Below are 17,664 nucleotides of genomic sequence, written 5' to 3'. Positions count from 1 at the left end.
GACCAGACCTGGGGCTTCATGCAGACATTGTCCACTAGAACTTTCTGCGATGATGGAAATGTTCTGTGCTATCCAATTCAGTAGCCATGAGCCACCCATGGCTACTGGGTACTTAAAATGTGGCTAGTGCAACTGAGGAGCTAAATTTTCATTTTAGCTTGCTTTGATTAAATTGAACTTAAATTGGATGAGCCCTGGGTGTTGTATGGAAACCAATTTGACAATAAATTTCATATTTAAAAAAAATAAAAATAAAAATAAAAATAAATAAATATATTGAACTTAAATTTAAGCAGCCACATGTGGCTAGGTGCTACCATATTGGACAGCACAGATTTCCATTTTTCAGCCCTTAGAGCAGATTCTAAGTCCTAAGGCAGAAAAGAGACTTTCAAAAGAGGTTGCTCAAGGACAACCCTACCGATGACAGGCTCACCTCTGTGCCTCCAGTCCCCATGGGTCCTGAACAGCTTGGACATCACTTAAAGAAGGGGAAAGAAGAAATTACAAAACGTAACCCTTCCCTACTGATTGCTCCATTCAATCCAGTCTTTTCTGAGAATTATATTCAGACTGCTTCTCTCGCTAAATATTAGAAGGTCGGGGAGCTGGAATTCAGCGTCAGAAATCCAACAGGCTTCTTCCCTGAGCATCCTCTCCATCATCCCAGCATCTGCCCAGAAAACAGAAAACATCCCGGGCCAACTGTCTGTCCTTTAATTCTGAGAGACCAGACTGCAGGAGCCCCCCTGCAGGTGCCCCCACCCCCCCGCAGGTAGTGGAGCGTGTTACCAAAGGCATCTGAGAACACCGGGATGGGCCATCGACTTCATCTGAGGCTGACCGGGGCTCTAGGCAGAACTAATGGCTCAGTTATAGACCTCATTAGCCAGGTGGGATTTTAGCCTTTTCCTTACTGTGATTTGGGGCTGGGGCGGGGGGGGGGGGGGGGGGGGGGGTCCTCCCTCTACTACTGAGGGGAAGGAATTCTGCAACAAGGTTAGATTACTTGCCATTTCTGAGAGGGAACAAAAATCAATTAAAAAAAAAAAGAGTCAGGGAGAGGGTAAAAAATGAATTTCTTCATCGTGTGTGCTGATCACTTAAGATAGGATTTTCCCCTGCGGGGAATACCGCAAAGAGTAACAGTACTTCTGGGGCATTTGATAAGGAAAAAAGTTCTCTCTCTGTGGCAATTAACGTTGCCATCTCCCACTTTTTCCTGCAAAAGGGGCTCAGAACTCTTCCATTCAGTCTCCAGCTTGATGTAGCCTCCTGGACTCCCCGACTCCCTCACTTCGGGGTGCTCAGCTGGGGGGAGGAACCAGCGCGCCAGGCTCACCGTGGACAAACGCATGCCCTTCAGACAACACAAATGCATTCTGTCCCTCCAGCAGACCTTTCTGGGGGAAAACCTGGCCATCATTCCCGCCGGATGAATCTCTTCCTAGAAGACAAGGAACGAACTCCCCGACACCAAGCCTCCCTGCCCCTCCCCCAGTACTTAGCCAGAAGCTTCTAGCACTGCAAGCAAGTCTCTCTGTGCTCTCATAACCTCTGACAACTCAGATCGCTAACCATATTTCCGTTGGAGAAACTTTTATAAAATATTACAATCAATTCAATTGCATTAACACATTTGAACCTCGAAGTTCAACACAGTGGAAAACACAATACTTCTCTATTATATCAGGTGTCTGGTCAGATATATATCACACGAAACTGAAACCAGAGGCACTGGGGGACCCTGTTTATCCCAACTTAGCAAGAGGAATTATCTGACAGTTGGAAATGAAAAACTACTAATAAACATTACGGTTTATTGAAAAGTTTAAACAATAAGATTAAGGGAACTTCTGCAATATTAAGAAATGTATATTATCCTACTTTACCTTGCTTGGGGAATTCCTCAAGGATTTATTATTCTGTTACACCACCAAAAAGCCTGTGTTATGTTAAGGGATTCTGCCTTCCTGCCTGCATTCCGCATGAATCTAAAATTAAGAGGCAATCTTTCTTTAGCACATTGTACTTCCCTAAATTAGGTTTGGTTTCCAGAGCAGAATTTGGAAGTCAGTGGGTTTTTTTTCTCCGGGTACCGTTGGCCCCTAATAATAAACGCTCTAGAGAAAAGAGTCCCCTGTCCTGTAGTGCTTTTGCTGTGGGCACTGAAATGCATACCTGTAAGGCCTCTGAGGATACTGGGAAGGGAAGCTAACCTCTAGGGCTGGAAGCCCAAGGTACAAAGAGAGGGAGAGGAGGCCCAGGCTGCTGCTGGAGGGGTCAGGCCTTTGGCCAGCCAGGAACAATGAGGTCCTCTGGAAGCTGTGTTTTGGGCTTCCAGAAAGCAGCCTCCAAAATCCTCACAGATGGCAGCGAGTTGAGTGGCCTTGGCCCATAACAAAATCCTGCTTCCTGAATTCCCTTGTTCCCTGCTCTCACAGCTCACCTCTTAGAAGGTCTCTGCTTGGCCCCCAACGGCAGGCCAATTTCTCTCTCCAGGCATGAGGACTTTCAGGAGAGGCAAGCCAGAGTGTTGCTGTCCGGATCTAAAGCTCCAGATGGGAAAAGATGGCCAGCCAGCTAACAACCTCTCGAGACTCCCGATTCCTCCACTCTAAATGGGGGGGGGGTATTGATAATGTAACACAGGTGCAGTCCCAGCCTGGGGTTTACATACGTATCTACATACATGGGGACTTTTCAAGCCTTCCTAGGATGTGACTTGAGTCCCCAGACTCACGTGCCTGTGGTCCAGATTCTGTTCCCCTTGATGTCTGTGTTCTGTCCCACATCCCCCCAGGTGCAAAACTCAGCCCCTTGACCAGAGTCCCCTGGAAATCTATGCACACCGAGCACTTGACGAGTTCCAGTAGAATTTATGAAGATTTGGGAGCGGCATGAGAAGTGGGGAGAGGGAGGGACCGCATCAGGCAGCACAAAGCGTGTCCCCACGCCGTCCCTCAGTCCCAGCTTACCGAGCATCTCACAGCTGCCAAGCGGCCATGAGGATCCCACCACCCCAACGATGCCTCCTCTCCCAGGCACCCATGTCTTTGAATTGTTTCTGCACCCTTAATCATCCACACCTGCAGCCTCCCAGGGGGGGACAGCTTTAGGGATCGGGGCTGATGGTACAGCCAGATCTCCCTCCCGTGCTGCTCATGGGACACTGCCAGTGGCTAGGATTTAAGGCTTCTCTCCTCCACATTGCTAATTAGCACCTGCAGAAGGTGATTCTATAATCCTGGTGGTGTTCGTGCCAGCCCAGCCTGAATACCAGGGTGCTTGGATCCAGATGGAGAGGATCCATGTGGAAGTCCGGGGCAAAGAGACGGGCATGATTTTCTCAAGGACACTTGACTCCTTAGGTAGCCTCTAGAAATCTTTGTGTTTCCAAGTTCGGTTTACCGCCACTGCAGAATGGGCAACATTCTCTGTCCATATTGGCTCTGGTTAGATATTCACTGGCATCTTTTATACTCCGAAACTCCAAACCAAAACTACTTTTGTCTCAGGATGGCTTTATCTCACCAACCTGCTCCTGCGGGCTGTTTGATTCTTACCCCTCCCTCCCTTACAATCTAATTAACTACAGGCCTTTATGCCTCTTAAATGGCCCCCTCAGGTGGAGGTGTGAGGGCAGAGCTTGGCTCCCACAGGTTAGCTTGTTGAGGACTTGCTTTCATCCACTATGTTCATGTATGTTGGAAATGTCCCCAAATGCATTTTAATCTCCATCTGCCATTATAGGGAAATTTTCCCAAATTTTTTTATTATTACATCTTGTAGTTCTAGAATATAACGTTTAACCATCAAACCTCAAGACAGGCTTGTACATCAAGCTCCAAATCTTTCCTCTCTTGGAAATTTTTGCATCGTAAATCATCAGCTGAACACCCAAAAATGCAAAGGTTCGCACTGGTCCTCAACTGTGTTCTCTTTGTCCCCAGCACAATGGAATGAACACGCAAACCTGACTTTCCTCAGGCCCCCAGGAAGCCACCAGGCAGCTGCATTTCTAGTCTAAGGAAGGTCTTTTTGCCAAAGTGGACACTCCAATGATGCCCGCATATCTGATTTACAGAATTGGGAGGAAGTAGTCAATGAGGCCAAATATAACAGAAACCTCCTGCATCCACAGCAGGACCCACTCACAGTGACATGTGTCCCTGGCCCTGTAGCCATAGCCCCCAGATCATCTCTAAGGTGGAAACCTCTAAACCCAAGCACACTCTGTGCTTCGTGGGAAAGATAGGGGTGAGCTGCAAGGTGAGGCAGGTGCTAAAAACAAGGGTTCTTCTGGCTAAACGTCAGGAAAATCCTTCCTGCTTCACAGAATCTCTGGGTGAAAAGAAACAGCATTTTAGCCCATTATTGTACCCATTTCACAGATGGGAAAACTGAAGCACGGAAAAGCAGTTACCTGCCAGAGATCACACTATTGTATTATGGAATGTGTTATTAGTTCTGTCCACCTTTTTTTTTTTAACGTTCATTTGTTTTTGAGAAAAAGAGAGGGCAAGTGGTGAGGAGCAGAGAGAGAGAGAGGGGACACAGGATCCAAAGCCAGCTCTGCACTAACAGCAGAGAGCCTGATGCGGGGCTTGAACTCACGAAGCGTGAGATCGTGACCTGAGCTGAAGTTGGACGCTGAACTGACTGAGCCACCCAGGTACCCAGTTCCATCCACCTTCGAAGACCTTTCCACTAGTTAATCACAGTCCCCCACCTCACTCCCCAGACAACCCCGTCATCCACTGCCTGAATCCCTACTGCAGTGTCCATATCTAGTGGCCGTCCTGCCTCTTCTCAAACACCTGCTGGGATAGAGGGCTCACGCCCTTCCAAAGCATCCTCTGTCCCCCCTCCACCTCCCACGCTTTCTTGCCTCTTCAGTGGGGAGAGCCAGGAAGCCATCCACCCCCCCCACCCCACCCTGCCAAGGCAGGATGATAAGAGGAAAGTCTTAAACCCAGCTTCTAAAAAAATTAACTAGCTGGGGCGCCTGGGTGGCTCAGTGGGTTGAGCATCAGACTTTGGCTCAGGTCATGATCCCACCGTTTGTGGGTTAGGGCCCCACATCGGGCTCTGTGCTGACAGCTCAGAGCCTGGAGCCTGCTTCCGATTCTGTGTCTCCCTCTCTCTCCGTCCTCCCCTGTTCACACTCTGTGTCTCTGTCTCTCAAAAATAAATAAACATTTAAAAAAATGTTTTTAATTAACTAGAATCATTCAGTACAGGAAGAAAAAAAAAAAAAAAAAAACAGAAAATCCAGCAACATCCAGGAACCTAGCCTGCTCCAGAGCACTCGTCAGCTTCATACCTTCAAGGAAAGCAGGGAGCAGGGCAAGGAAATGGGTGACAGAGAAGACGTCACGCCTGGTGCCTAATCTCTGTGGGTCCGAGCAAGTCTGGCTGCACCCATCTGGAAGACTGCTCCTATCACCAACCCAGCTGAACTTCCAGGGGAACTTGGGCTGGCTCTTCTCACATCCTCACCCTGTGTCTAGGGGAAATGATAAGAAAAAGCTGCTCCCAAGGAAAGGACACGAATTCTGTGGATTGACAGACAACTGCAAGTGTTTGACTGATTCCACTTGACTTAGGGGTTAGAACTAGCTTCACTATAGTGTCTCCCACAAGCTTACTGTGTACCAGGCTCTCAGCTGGTACCCTCACCCAGCACTGCATCCATCCCCTAACTCCCCCTGGGAAGTAGATACTATTACTGTCCCTGGGTCATAGATGAGAATTTGAAAGCCGTCTTTGTCTCTTTACCGCGCCCCAGGCATTTGGTTCCTGGAGCCCCAGCTGCCCCCACGCTGCCAGAAAATGGCAGAGCTAGAATGTGGCCCCGCCAGGGTTCGGAGCCTGTGCTCTTAACCAATAGCTGTGCTGCCCCAGCATATTGTGGCTACAGCATATTGTGTGATGACCGCACAACGGGTAGTATGCCTGCTAGTAACGTTTATTTATTTTTTTATGCCCAAATCAACCAACTGACAGACAGAAAATCATACAGAAACCACAAGTCCAAAATCGCCGGGTCAGAGCCCAGGATGCTAAAAAAAAAAAAAGCTTCTGAATCCATTTTCAAAGCCAGTATAACATTAAAAACTCACAAAGGAAAAACCCAACATGAAGCTGGTTTGTCTTACTAATAGTGAATAACAATCTAAATAGAGGACGAGCGACCAGAGTGCTGCCACATATTAGAAAATCAGCATACAGGGCCACCTGGGTGGCTCAGTCGGTTGAGCATCCGACTTCGGCTCAGGTCATGATCTCACAGCTCTGAGTTTGAGCCCTGCATTGGGCTCACTGCAGTCAGCGCTGAGCCCACTTCGGATCCTCTGTCTCCCTCTCTCTCTGCCCCTTCCCCACTTGCGTTCTGTCTCTCAAAAATAAATAAATCTTTTAAAAAAAAAGAAAGGAAGAAAGCCAGCATACCATGACTACATGGAGTTCATCCCAGGAATGCAAGGCTGGTTCAATTTTAGAAAATCTGTTACTGTAATTCACTATAACAACAAATAAAAAATAATAATAAGGATCATCTTATAGATGCTAGAAAAGAATTTATACATTTCAACATTCTTTCCAGATTTTAAAAACAGAGAAAAAAAAAACTCTTAATAAAATAGGAATAGATGGGTATTTCATGAACATGATTTACACACCTTGGGCATCAAAACAAAATCCAGACCACACTGAGTGTTGACAAGGACACAGAGCAAGCAGAACTCCCACACATTGTTTGTGGACATGCAAAACACGTGGAGAAAAGGTCTGGGGGCACCTGGGTGGCTGAGTCGGTTGACTGTCTGACTCTTGATTTTGGCTCAGGTCATGATCTCAGGATTGTGGGATCAATCCCTACGTCAGGCTCCACACTGAGCATGGAGCCTGCCTGGGATTCTCTCTCTTTCCCTCTGCCCCTCTCCCCTGTTCACACACTCTCTCTCAAAAAAAAAAAAAAAAAAAAAATTAAAAAGGGAGAAAATGTCTGTTACTTTCTTATAAAACTAAATATACACCAACCTTGCAATCCAGCAATCCTACTCCTTAGAATTTTCGCAAGAGAAATGAAAGCAAATATCCCAAAAAGACCTGCACATAAATGTTCATAATACTATTATTCATATTAGCCCCAAACCGGAAAGGACCAAACAACAGGATGAACTGGTTAAACAAATGGTGATATAGTCATATAATGCGTGTCTGAATCTGCTCAGGCCGCCATAACAAAATACCATAGACTGGGCAGTTTAAAGAACTGAAATGTATTTTCTCATGGTCCTGGATGGAGGCTGAAAGTCCAAGAAGACAGTGCTAGCATGGTCAGGTTCTGGTGAGAGCTCTGTTGTTGGATTGCAAATGGCCGCCTTCTCCCTGCATGCTCACATGGAGGAGAGAGACAACAAGCTCTCTGGTGTCTGTTCTCCTAAGGGCACTGATCCCATCACACCAGGGCTCTACCTTAATGACCTCACCTAACCCTAATTGCCTCCCAAAGGCCCCATAGTCAAATACCATCACATTGGGAGTTTGGGCTTCAACATGTGAATTTGGGGGGAGATGCAAACATTCAGTCCCTACCAATGAAACAATATTCAACAATAAAAAGAACTATTGATATCTGTGGCAACATGGATGAGTCTCAGAAACACGCTTTGTGAAAGAAGACTTACACAAGAGTACAATCCCTTTTGTATCAAGTTCTAGAATCGGTAAAACTGATCGGTGGTGGGAAAAAAATCAGAACTGTGGCTGCCTGAGGTTGGGGGATAGGGACTGAATTGGGAAAGAGTACAACAGAACTTTCTGGAATGATAGCAATATTCTAAATCCTGGTAAGAGTTTGGGTTACACAAGAACATGAATTTATCAAAACTCATAGAATGGCATACTTAAGATTTGCGCATTAAGTTGTATGTAAATTTTACCTCAAAAAAGAAAAAAAAACAAAAGCAAATATTGACCTCTGGTTAATGACATGTATGCTGAAATTTTTGGAGGTAAAGCGTACTGATGTCTTCAATTTACTTTGAAATGCATCAAAAATAAATAAATAAGATGGATTGATGGATGGAAGGGAAGGGTAGATGGATAAAAATGTAATAAAACGAGTATAATGAAATGTTAATTGTAGCCAAGTAGGAGCTGGGAATGAGTGTTCCCTACGCAATTCTTTCAACTTTTCTGTATTTGAATTTGTTCATAATAAAATGTTAGAGGAAAGAACCAACTTCATACTTCACAGTAAAATGCTAGAAGCCCTGCCATTAAAGTCAGAAATAAGTCAAGAATACTTTCTATCACCAGTATTATTTAATTTCTTTCTGAAAGTGCCAGCAAGGTTACAAACTCAAATGCCTTCAGGGGTCATGCAGGTAATTTTTAAAAGTGAAGATAATTAGGTTTTTAAAAACAGACACTAGTTAGAGGCACCTGGGTGGCTCAGTCAGATGAGCATCTGATTTCAGCTCAGGTCATGATCTCGTGGTTTGTGGGTTCGAGCCCCGCGTCGGCCTCTGTGCTGACAGCTCAGAGCCTGGAGCCTGCTTTGGATTCTGTGTCTCCCTCTCTCTCTCTGCCCCTCTCCCGCTCACGCTCTGTGTTTCTCTCTCTCAAAAATAAAAATTAAAAAATTAAATTAAATTTAAAAAATAGGGACTGGCTAAACTCTAGAATCAGGACCTATCTCAGGGCAGAGGCTCATGCGCTCCAGTGTATTTTTCCGGGCAGGAATACCAGCCCAGTGTTGTCTAACCACCTAAAATTTCAAGTGAAGCTGGAATTTCAGCTTTAATATATGGGCACAAACTCAATTTTTTTTAAAAGATGGTTGAATTATTTTGCAAATACAGAAAATACACCTGGTCCTACAGCAGGTAGTTTTCAACCTCCATTCTAGCAAATAGATAAGAATAAAAAGGAAAAAAGGAAAGGTAAACCCAAGAGAATCAACTAAAAATCTATTCAAAAATCCAAGAGCTTCAGTAAGGTGACTGATTACAGACATAATACATAAAAATTGATAGCTTTCCTATACATAAACCACAAACTATTAGAAAATATACAGGAAGGGAGGAATCCTCATTTATAATAGTAAAATAAAAGGAAATAAACCTAATAAGAAATGCACAGGATCTATGAGTAAAACATTAAAACTCTACTGAGGGTGTAACAGAAAGCATAGGCTAGGGGCACCTGGCTGGCTCAGCTGGTACAGCGTGCAATTCTTGATTGCAGGGCTGTGAGTTCAAGTCCTATGTTGGGCATAGAGGAGAGAAAGAAAGGGGAAGGGTGGGAAAGGAGGGGGAAAGGAGGCAAGGAAGGAAGAGAGAAAAAGAGAGAAAGAAAAGGCTAAATGTTGCAGAAACAACCACCACCAAAATCTCAGTGGCTTAACACAACACAAGCTTATTTTTCTCACCTGAACTCAGCTGTGTATCTGGGTGAGTGTTGGAGACAGTTGTCCTCCACGTGTGGCTCAGCAATAGGCTTGCCTTCATCCCGTGATGCCTCATGCTCCCGTGATCACCAAAGCAAGGGAAGAGAACGCAGAGAACCATGCTTGGGTTTGTCACTGCCTCAGCCCCAAAGTATCACATGTCACCTTTGCTCATATTTCACCAGCCAGAACCAGGTATGTAGCCCTGCCATGTACAAGAAGCTGCAAAACGTAGAAGGAATGAATTAAATACTTGCTGAGAATTTACTGCGCCTGCCCCAGAGTAAATGAAAGTCATAATGTGATCTTGATTTAAAAGACTCACGGAAGATATCAATTCTCCCTAGTTAATGCTATAAGTGTAATATAATCCCAATTAAAGTACCAACAGGAGGGGAGGCTGGCTGGCTCAGTTGTGGAACATGTGACTCTTGATCTAGGGATGTTGAGTTCGAGCCCCACGTCGGGTGTAGAGAGGACTCAAAAATAAACAAATAAAGTACCAATGGATATTTCTTAGAACAAAACAAGTAAATCTTAAGTTCATGTGAAAAAAGAAACATGTAAGTATAGCCAGAAAAATTCTGGCAAAAGAAATAGTAATGGGTATGGGGACTAGCCCTACTACATACGAAAACATATTACAGAGAATCAGTAATTAAAATAATTTGGTACTGGGGGTGCCTGGCTGGCTCGGTCAGAAGAGCATGTAACTCTTGATCTCAGTCATGAGTTCGATTTCCATGTTGGGTGTAGGGATAGATCACTTGAATAAATAAATAAAAACTTAAAAAAAAAAAAAAACAACAATTCAGTACCAAATCATGAATAGACAAACCAATCAATGGAAAGAATAGAGGGTCTAGAAATAAACACATATCGAAATTTGGTGTATTTAAAAAGCTGGCATTTCAAAACAATAAGGAAATTTTTTATTATTTTATAACTAGTGTTGGGACAGCTGGCTATGCATACTGAGGGGAAAAGTCAAATCCTGACCTCACTTCTTATACTAAAACGTATTCTGGATAGATAAAGGATCTAAATATTAAATAAAACTGTAAAAATACAAAAGAAAACATGAAAAACATTTGAAATTTTGAAAAGATTTTAAGATCTAAGTGAGATACATGTTCCATGAATTATTTCAAAACTAACAAATATAACTACACAAAAGTTTGAAAATGTCTACCAGACAAAACAAATACAAAAGCAAAAGAAAATGGCAAACTGAGAGAAGGCTAATGTCCACATGATGTAAGAACTTTCAGAGATCGAGAAGATGTCCAACAACCCAACAGAAAAATGGTAAAAATAAATTAATTAATTAAATTTAAGAAAAAGAAAAATGGTGACAAACAAAAAAAAAAGGAATAGAAATCACTTTTAAACACCTGACAAGATGTTCGGCTTCAATCATCATGAAATACTGCAACAGATTATTATTTTTCATCTATCAGATTGGCAAAAAAAAAAAAATTTAGTGTAACAATACCATTTGCAGGTGGAAACAAGAAGATGCCAACATATGCTCATGTACTGTCAATAGGAGTGTAAATTCGTGCAAGTTCTTTGAAGGACAAATTGGCAAGAAGTTGAAAATTTTCAACCTACGTTGTCTTTTGATGCAGCGATCTTTTTGTGTTTTTTTTTTTTTCAACGTTTATTTATTATTGAGAGACAGAGAGACACAGAGTGTGAGCAGGGGAGGGGGCAGAGAGAGGGGGAGACACAGAATCCGAAGCAGGCTCCAGGCTCCGAGCTGTCAGCACAGAGCCGGATGTGGGGCTCGAACTCACGAACCGCGAGATCATGACCTCAGTGGAAGTAAGATGTTTAATCAAGTGAGCCACCCAGGCACCTCTGATACAGCGATTTGACCTCTAAGAATGTTTCCTACAGGAGGCGCCTGGGTGACTCAGTCCATTAAGCGACCAACTTCTTAAGCAACCGACTTTGGCTCAGGTCATGATCTCGCGGGTTTGTGAATTTGAGCCCCGTATTGGGTTCTGTGCTGACAGCTCAGAGCCTGGAGCCTGCTTTGGATTCTGTGTCTTCTCTCTCTCTCTCTCTCTCTCTGCCCCTTCCCCACTCATGCACTCTCACTTGCTCTCAAAAATAAGTAAAACATTTAAAAAAATTAAAATTAAAGAATGTTTCCTACAAATACACTCACAAACGTGTGCAAAAAGTACATACGAGAGTAGTCACTACAGCTTTATGCGATCGCCAAAAAAAGAAAAAGAAAAAAAAACCCTGAAAGCCCTAAACATGCACCAATAGGATAGTTAAATACATCAGAAGTACAGTAAATGTTGTATAAAGAGACGCTAATAAAAGCAGATGCCCAAGGTGGGAGAGGAACCCCCACAGAGGAGACAGGGACTGGAATCGACTTCTCAATGCATTCTTATTTCTACTATTTTGATGTTTGAATCCTTTGAATGTATTATCTATTGCAAAAAGCAAAACTGAATTTTAGAACAACAAGAAAAAGAATGAATCGATCTATCTCTGCCAATACAAAACGATCTGCAAATATAATGTTAATTGGAAAAAGCAAGCTACAGAAGCCTATCTCGAATGCCACCACTTGTATGGGAAAGCACAGGCACTGCAAATGTCTAGAAAGATACACAAAAACTGCTAACAAGGGTTTCCTCTGAAAGGAAGCTGGAAATCTGGGACGGTAGAATCACTTTTCACTTCATAGCCACTAGTACTTGTTTTTAACCAAATATATATAATTTCAATGCTTTGATCCCCAGATCAAAATAATTGGGGTAGAATCACCAGGAAGAAATCAGCAGAATCCCACAGAAGCACTGAAGTAGACTTTGTGGGAAAAGAACTACCAGAGCAGGGAAAGGGCCCCCTACCAGTATTCAGTGACCTGAATGATCCACCTGGCTGGGCACTGAGCTTTGGGAGAAGGGCGAGACTTCCAAGTCAAATCCACCCAGCTTCACCCCTGCCTTTGCTACTTGACTAGCTGTGTGGCCTCAGGCAGGTTCCTTCACCTCTCTGTGCCCCTTTCTTCATTAATTCAAGGGAATTATTACACTTGCCTCTATTATAATAACTTAAAAAATGACACCGTACAGGTAAGGTGCTTATGCAAAAGCCTGGCATGTAGCAAGTATTTAATTCGTGGCAACAGAAGAAAGGTTATATTGGCTATTGTACCCTGATACCCTGGAATATCACAGGACTTTTGGGGAGAATTAGATCGAGCTAGGCCTGATAACCTGGTTAAGATCTCCAGTCACATTCTTACTTCAAAAAAAGCAAGTGAGAGACCAGAATGTTTATCAGGATTGCATTTAGGGGTGAGGGAAATAAACTACGATTCCCTTTTGATTTTTGTTTTAAATCCAATTGTTATGAGCATTAAAAAAGTCGGCGGGGCTACCTTCCGATCTGTAAAGGCTGGATCTCTCTGGAGAGATTTGCGAAGGACGGGTTGGAGGAACGCCGGCCTTTTACTTTCTGCATTCGCCGTCTTGTTTGGGCTCTTCTCCACTAGCGTCCGGCGCCCTTTGGATTTTCAAAGAAGCCAAGGCTTTTTCATTAGAAAATGACTGGGAACGAGGAGTGCGGCGGGCGCGGGCCCGCCGCTCGGTCCGGGGCCCCGGAGCGCGCAGCCCGCGGCAGGCCCGGCGCCCGCTGCGCCCGCGGGCCGCGCCACCGCGCCATCAGCGCCGCCATCAGCCGCGCCGCGTGCGGCCCCGCGTCCCGCTGCTCCCGGCCGCGGGCCCCCGGCGGCAATAATGAGCCACGGCGGCGTGACCGCGGCCCCGGGCTGCGCTGCCGCCAGCCGCGCGGGCGCCGCATTAGCATTTTAGACGCCTCCCTGTTTGTTCTTTTGTGTCAGTTTCCAGCCCGAACGCGCCGCGCGTCCCGGGCCGCGCACTGAGCGCTGGGGCCACGAGAGCGGAACGCAGCGGCCCGCGGCTGCCTCTGGGGGGCCCCTGCCGTCCGCCCTGTCCGGCCAGACCCCCCCACTTTGGGACGGCGTGCCAGGCAAGGAGAGGCCGGAAGCAGGGGCGAGGCCTCGCCCCACAGTCTACCCCGACCGGGGTCTTCTCCCCGGGAAGCCCCCTGCCCTCCGTCCCTGCAGCTCCGGACCTGGCGAACAGGCTCTGGCGCCAGGCGTGGGTTTGAGTGCAATGATACAGGGCCCTGGTCTACAACCTCTTCTATGTGTGCCTCAGTTTCCCCACCCTTACGGATGAAGCTGGGTACGTATCTCACAGAAGTCCATGCTTGTGAAAGCACTTCTCTCAGTGCTTGACACGTTATCTAATTTATTCTTCAACAACCCTGAGAGGTGGGTATTAATACTGTCACGGTAAACGGGGCTCCGAGGGGTGAAGTGGCAGAGGTCTTGACAGCCAGGAAGCTCGCGCACTGCCGGGGGAAGCAGCCGGGAGCAAAGTCTGTCTCGGAGGTAGACTGAGGCGTGCACTTCGTAGGACTAAAGTTTTCTGGCCCAGGAAGGTTCTCAGGAACGAGTGAATTCAAAAGAGGAGGCTGGAGAAGGAGCCTGTGCTCCGGGTGGCACCTTTTAAGAAGAAGCTAAGGAGCCCTGAGGTTCGGGTGTATGCGTGCAGGCACCTGGTGTCCCAGCATCAGCGGGAATGGCTGTCACTTTCTACCATTCATGCGCCATGTGTGTGCTGAGCACTGCAATTGCCTGGGGGTGACAGGAGAGAGGGGAGGGGGCCAAACGTACCACAAATCAAGTCAGTGTGACACTGGCATAAGGATAGACAGACAGATCAATGGAATAGAATCAGAAGTCCAGAATTAAGTGTTGACATTTGTGGCCAGTTGATGTTTGACAAAGGTGTCAAGATATCTCAGTGGGGAAAGACCACTTGTTTGAACAAAGGGTACTGGTACTATGGGGTAGCCACACCACGGTGTACAAAAGTTGACTGAAAAAGGATCGTAGGCCTAAATGTAAGAGCTGAAACTGTAGAACTCAGAAGAAAACATGGGAGTAAATAGTTGTGGCCTCGGGTTAGGCAGTGGTGTCTTAGGTACAATACCAAAAGCTCATAAGCACAAAGAAGAGAAGTTGAATTGCTCCAAAATTAAAAGCCTCCATGCTGCAAAAAGGAAGGAAGGAAGGAAGGAAGGAAGGAAGGAGAGGGAAGGAGGGAGGAAGGAAGGAGAGAAAGAAAGGAAGAACAAAGAGAGAAGGGGAGAAAAAAAGAAAGAAAGAAGGAAAGAAAGAGGAAAGGAGAGAAGGAGAGGAAGGAAGGAAGGAAGGAAGGAAGGAAGGAAGGAAGGAGAGAGAGGGAAGGAGGGAGGAAAGAAGGAAGGAAAGAGAGAGAAAGAAAAGAAAGAAGCAAGAAAGAAAAAAGAGAAAGGAAGGAGGGAGGAAGGAAGGAGAGAAAGAAAGGAAGAACAAAGAGGGGGGGAGGAAGAAAGAAAGAAAGAAAGAAAGAAAGAGGAAGGGAGAGAAAGGGGAAGGAAGGAAGGAAAAGGGAGAAAGAAAAGAAGGAAAGAAAGAAAGAAAGAAAAAGAAAGAAAAGGAAGGAAGAAAAAGAAAGAATGAAAAAAGCAAGAAAGAAAAAAGAGGAAGGAAGAGAGGAAGGGAGGAGGAAAGAAGGAAAGACAATCCCCACAAATAGGGCAAAATATTTGCAAATCGCATATCTAGTATGGAACTTGTATCTACAATATATAAAGAACTCTTACAGCTCAATAACAAAAAGACAAATAACTGAATTTTCTAAATGGGTAAGGAATATAAACAGACATTTCTCCAAGAGGTATACAAATGCCTAATAAGCACATGAAAAGAAACTCACATCATTAGTCATTAGGGAAATGCAAATCAAAACCACAAGGAGATACCACTTCGCACCCACTAGGATGGCGATAACCAAACAGACCCACAGCACAGGCAGAAATTAGAGCCCTCGACACTGCCAGGAGGAACACAAAATGGTGCAGCCATTGGAAAACAGTTAAACAGAGTTACCATTGACCCAGCATCTCTACCTCTAGGTATCTATACTCAAGAGGACTGAACACATAGGTCCACACGAAGACTTGTATGCGAATGCTCACAGCAGCGTTTTTCACAATAGCCAAAGTGGACAAAAAAGTCCGTCAACTGATGAATGGATAAATCAAATATGGATATCTGCACCGTGGAATATTATTCAGCCACAATAAGGAATCGAGTACTGACCCCCCACTACAACATGGAAGAATTTTGAAAACATGATGCTAAGTGGAAGAAGCCAGTCAGAAAAGCCCACATATTGTATGATTCCATTTATATGAAATGTTCAGAAGAGACAAATCCATAAAGACAGAAAGATTAGCGGTCACCAGGAGTTGGGGAGAGGGCATTCGCTCAGATGGGGACAAGAACAGATAACAGGAAGTAACTGGTAATAGGTGCAAACTTTCTTTGGGGGAGTTGAGGGGGGGTGGTGGTGAAAATGTCCTGGAATTAGACAGTGGGGACAGTTCCACAACCTTGTAAATATATAAAAACTACTAAATGGTAGGCTTTAAAAGGGCGAGTTTTATGGTATGTGAATTATATCTAAATAAAACTATTTTTGAAAAGAGGAGGGATTCGAGCGTTACTTGTGCCAGTACAAATCATTTTCAAAGTTAGGCAGGTTGGGGGACAAGGAGGAAGTGAGTTCCAGGCACAGGGAACAGCACGTGTGAATCTAAGATCTGACAGCAAGAGAAGAGCCACATGGGGGGGGGGGGGGGACATGGAGGAAGTCAGAAGGGCCAGAGAATAGCGTGCAAGGGGGACAGAGGCATGCACTCGCACAGACCCGGACTCACACCCTCCCATACCTTCTACCATCTGCAGCTGCCCGTAACCTGGTCTCCCTCAGATCCCTCAACACACTACCCTCTCCTACCTCTACACGTGCTTTTCCTTCTCCCGGGACCTCCCATCATCCTTTCATCCACCTGGCTGATACCTTCCTGTGCCGCCACAGCCTCTGGAAACCAGCCCTCCAACCTCCCCGCTGCCCCACCCACCCCCGGCCTGTTCCATCCTCCTCCAACTTAGCACATCTCCACCTCTGTCCTCCCAGAGCCCCAGAGCCATTGAGTCCCAGGGGCCATCGATGCCTGCCTGGCTTCCCTCTGGGGGCCGTGTGGCTAAGGTGGAGTGTGGCAGATACTCAGTGCAATCTTCAAACTCGAGTGTCCAAGGAGTATATGTCTTTTCTTTAAATAAGTTTAAGCCCAGCTCTGAAGGCCCAGCCCTCTAAGCCATGGGCGATGTTAGCACTCACTTTTGGGGTTCTCCTTGCCCCAGGGTTGCTCCGGGGTCTTGGGGTCTTGGGCCTCAGAGAGGCCTCCCGGTCACCAGCAGTCACCTGCCCTACTTGTTCCCAAGGACATGCCGGGGAGGCCCAACCTCACAGCCCCACCAGCTCTGCTATCTCCAGGCCACACAGCCGGCCTTCTGAGGTCATGTTATCTCTCTTGGAAATGGGGCCCTGCAATTCTCTTGGAGGGACCCCCTGCTCTCTCCCTTTCTAGCTCCATGAAGTCTCCGTCTTCTCTTGATGATTTCCAATGCAATCCCCACTCTGTGAGACACCATTTATTCAAGGAGCCTTGGCTTTTATTCTTGCTTTGCCCTGTGCAAGAATCCATGAGGCAAAGGAATTCGAAGGGCCAGGCTACTGGAGCACAGAGATTGGGGAATAGAAAAAAAAATAAGCAAGATGCACTTATATGTCAAAAATAGATCATGCCACAAGCATGCACCAAAAAGCCTTAATAGGTTGTGAAGGGCCAAGCCTTGGGTAGAAGTTGGGTACAATGCCAAGGCCAGCCTGTGTGGGGCTTCGCCTACCTCCACGTGCAGATATCACTCGGGAAATTTCCGCCAAAGCAGGCCATTGACCAATAATAATTTGTGGAATGGATGAACGAACAGAAAGGTCTGACTTCTTCAGTCCCAAACAGCCAGCTTTCCTGATCGGCCAGCAAGCAGGGCTGACAAAATCCAACATTAGATGCTTAACACCCACCATCGGCCTCTGGCCCTGTCTGGTTTCTGTGTTGTTCTAGATCAAGGGCAGGATCTGCAGCCTGGATGCCAGTGCTGACCACCCCCAGTGGGGCTGCTACTGAAGAGAAAACACCTGGTTGAGCCATCTTGGGAACACCCGTGGTAGTACTCGCGTTGAGCGAGT

General features: G+C 45.8%; 1 long non-coding RNA gene across 2 annotated transcripts in view; it reads right to left on the bottom strand.

Moving 5' to 3' along the window:
• Positions 1–13,237, bottom strand: part of LOC132673096 (uncharacterized) — a 42,926-nt gene extending 29,689 nt beyond the window's left edge. For both annotated transcript variants that reach the window (XR_009607869.2, XR_009607868.3), the window contains exons 1-2: positions 12,873–13,237; positions 9,443–9,682 (exon numbers count right to left, since the gene is read on the bottom strand). This is a non-coding gene — a long non-coding RNA (uncharacterized LOC132673096). The remainder of the gene's footprint in view (positions 1–9,442; positions 9,683–12,872) is intronic.
• Positions 13,238–17,664: the final 4,427 nt, after the last annotated feature.

The sequence above is a fragment of the Panthera onca genome, chromosome C1 (assembly GCF_046562875.1).
Source record: "Panthera onca isolate mPanOnc1 chromosome C1, mPanOnc1 haplotype 2, whole genome shotgun sequence".
NCBI classification, from domain to species: domain Eukaryota; kingdom Metazoa; phylum Chordata; class Mammalia; order Carnivora; family Felidae; genus Panthera; species Panthera onca.
This window is presented reverse-complemented; position numbering and strand designations above follow the sequence as displayed.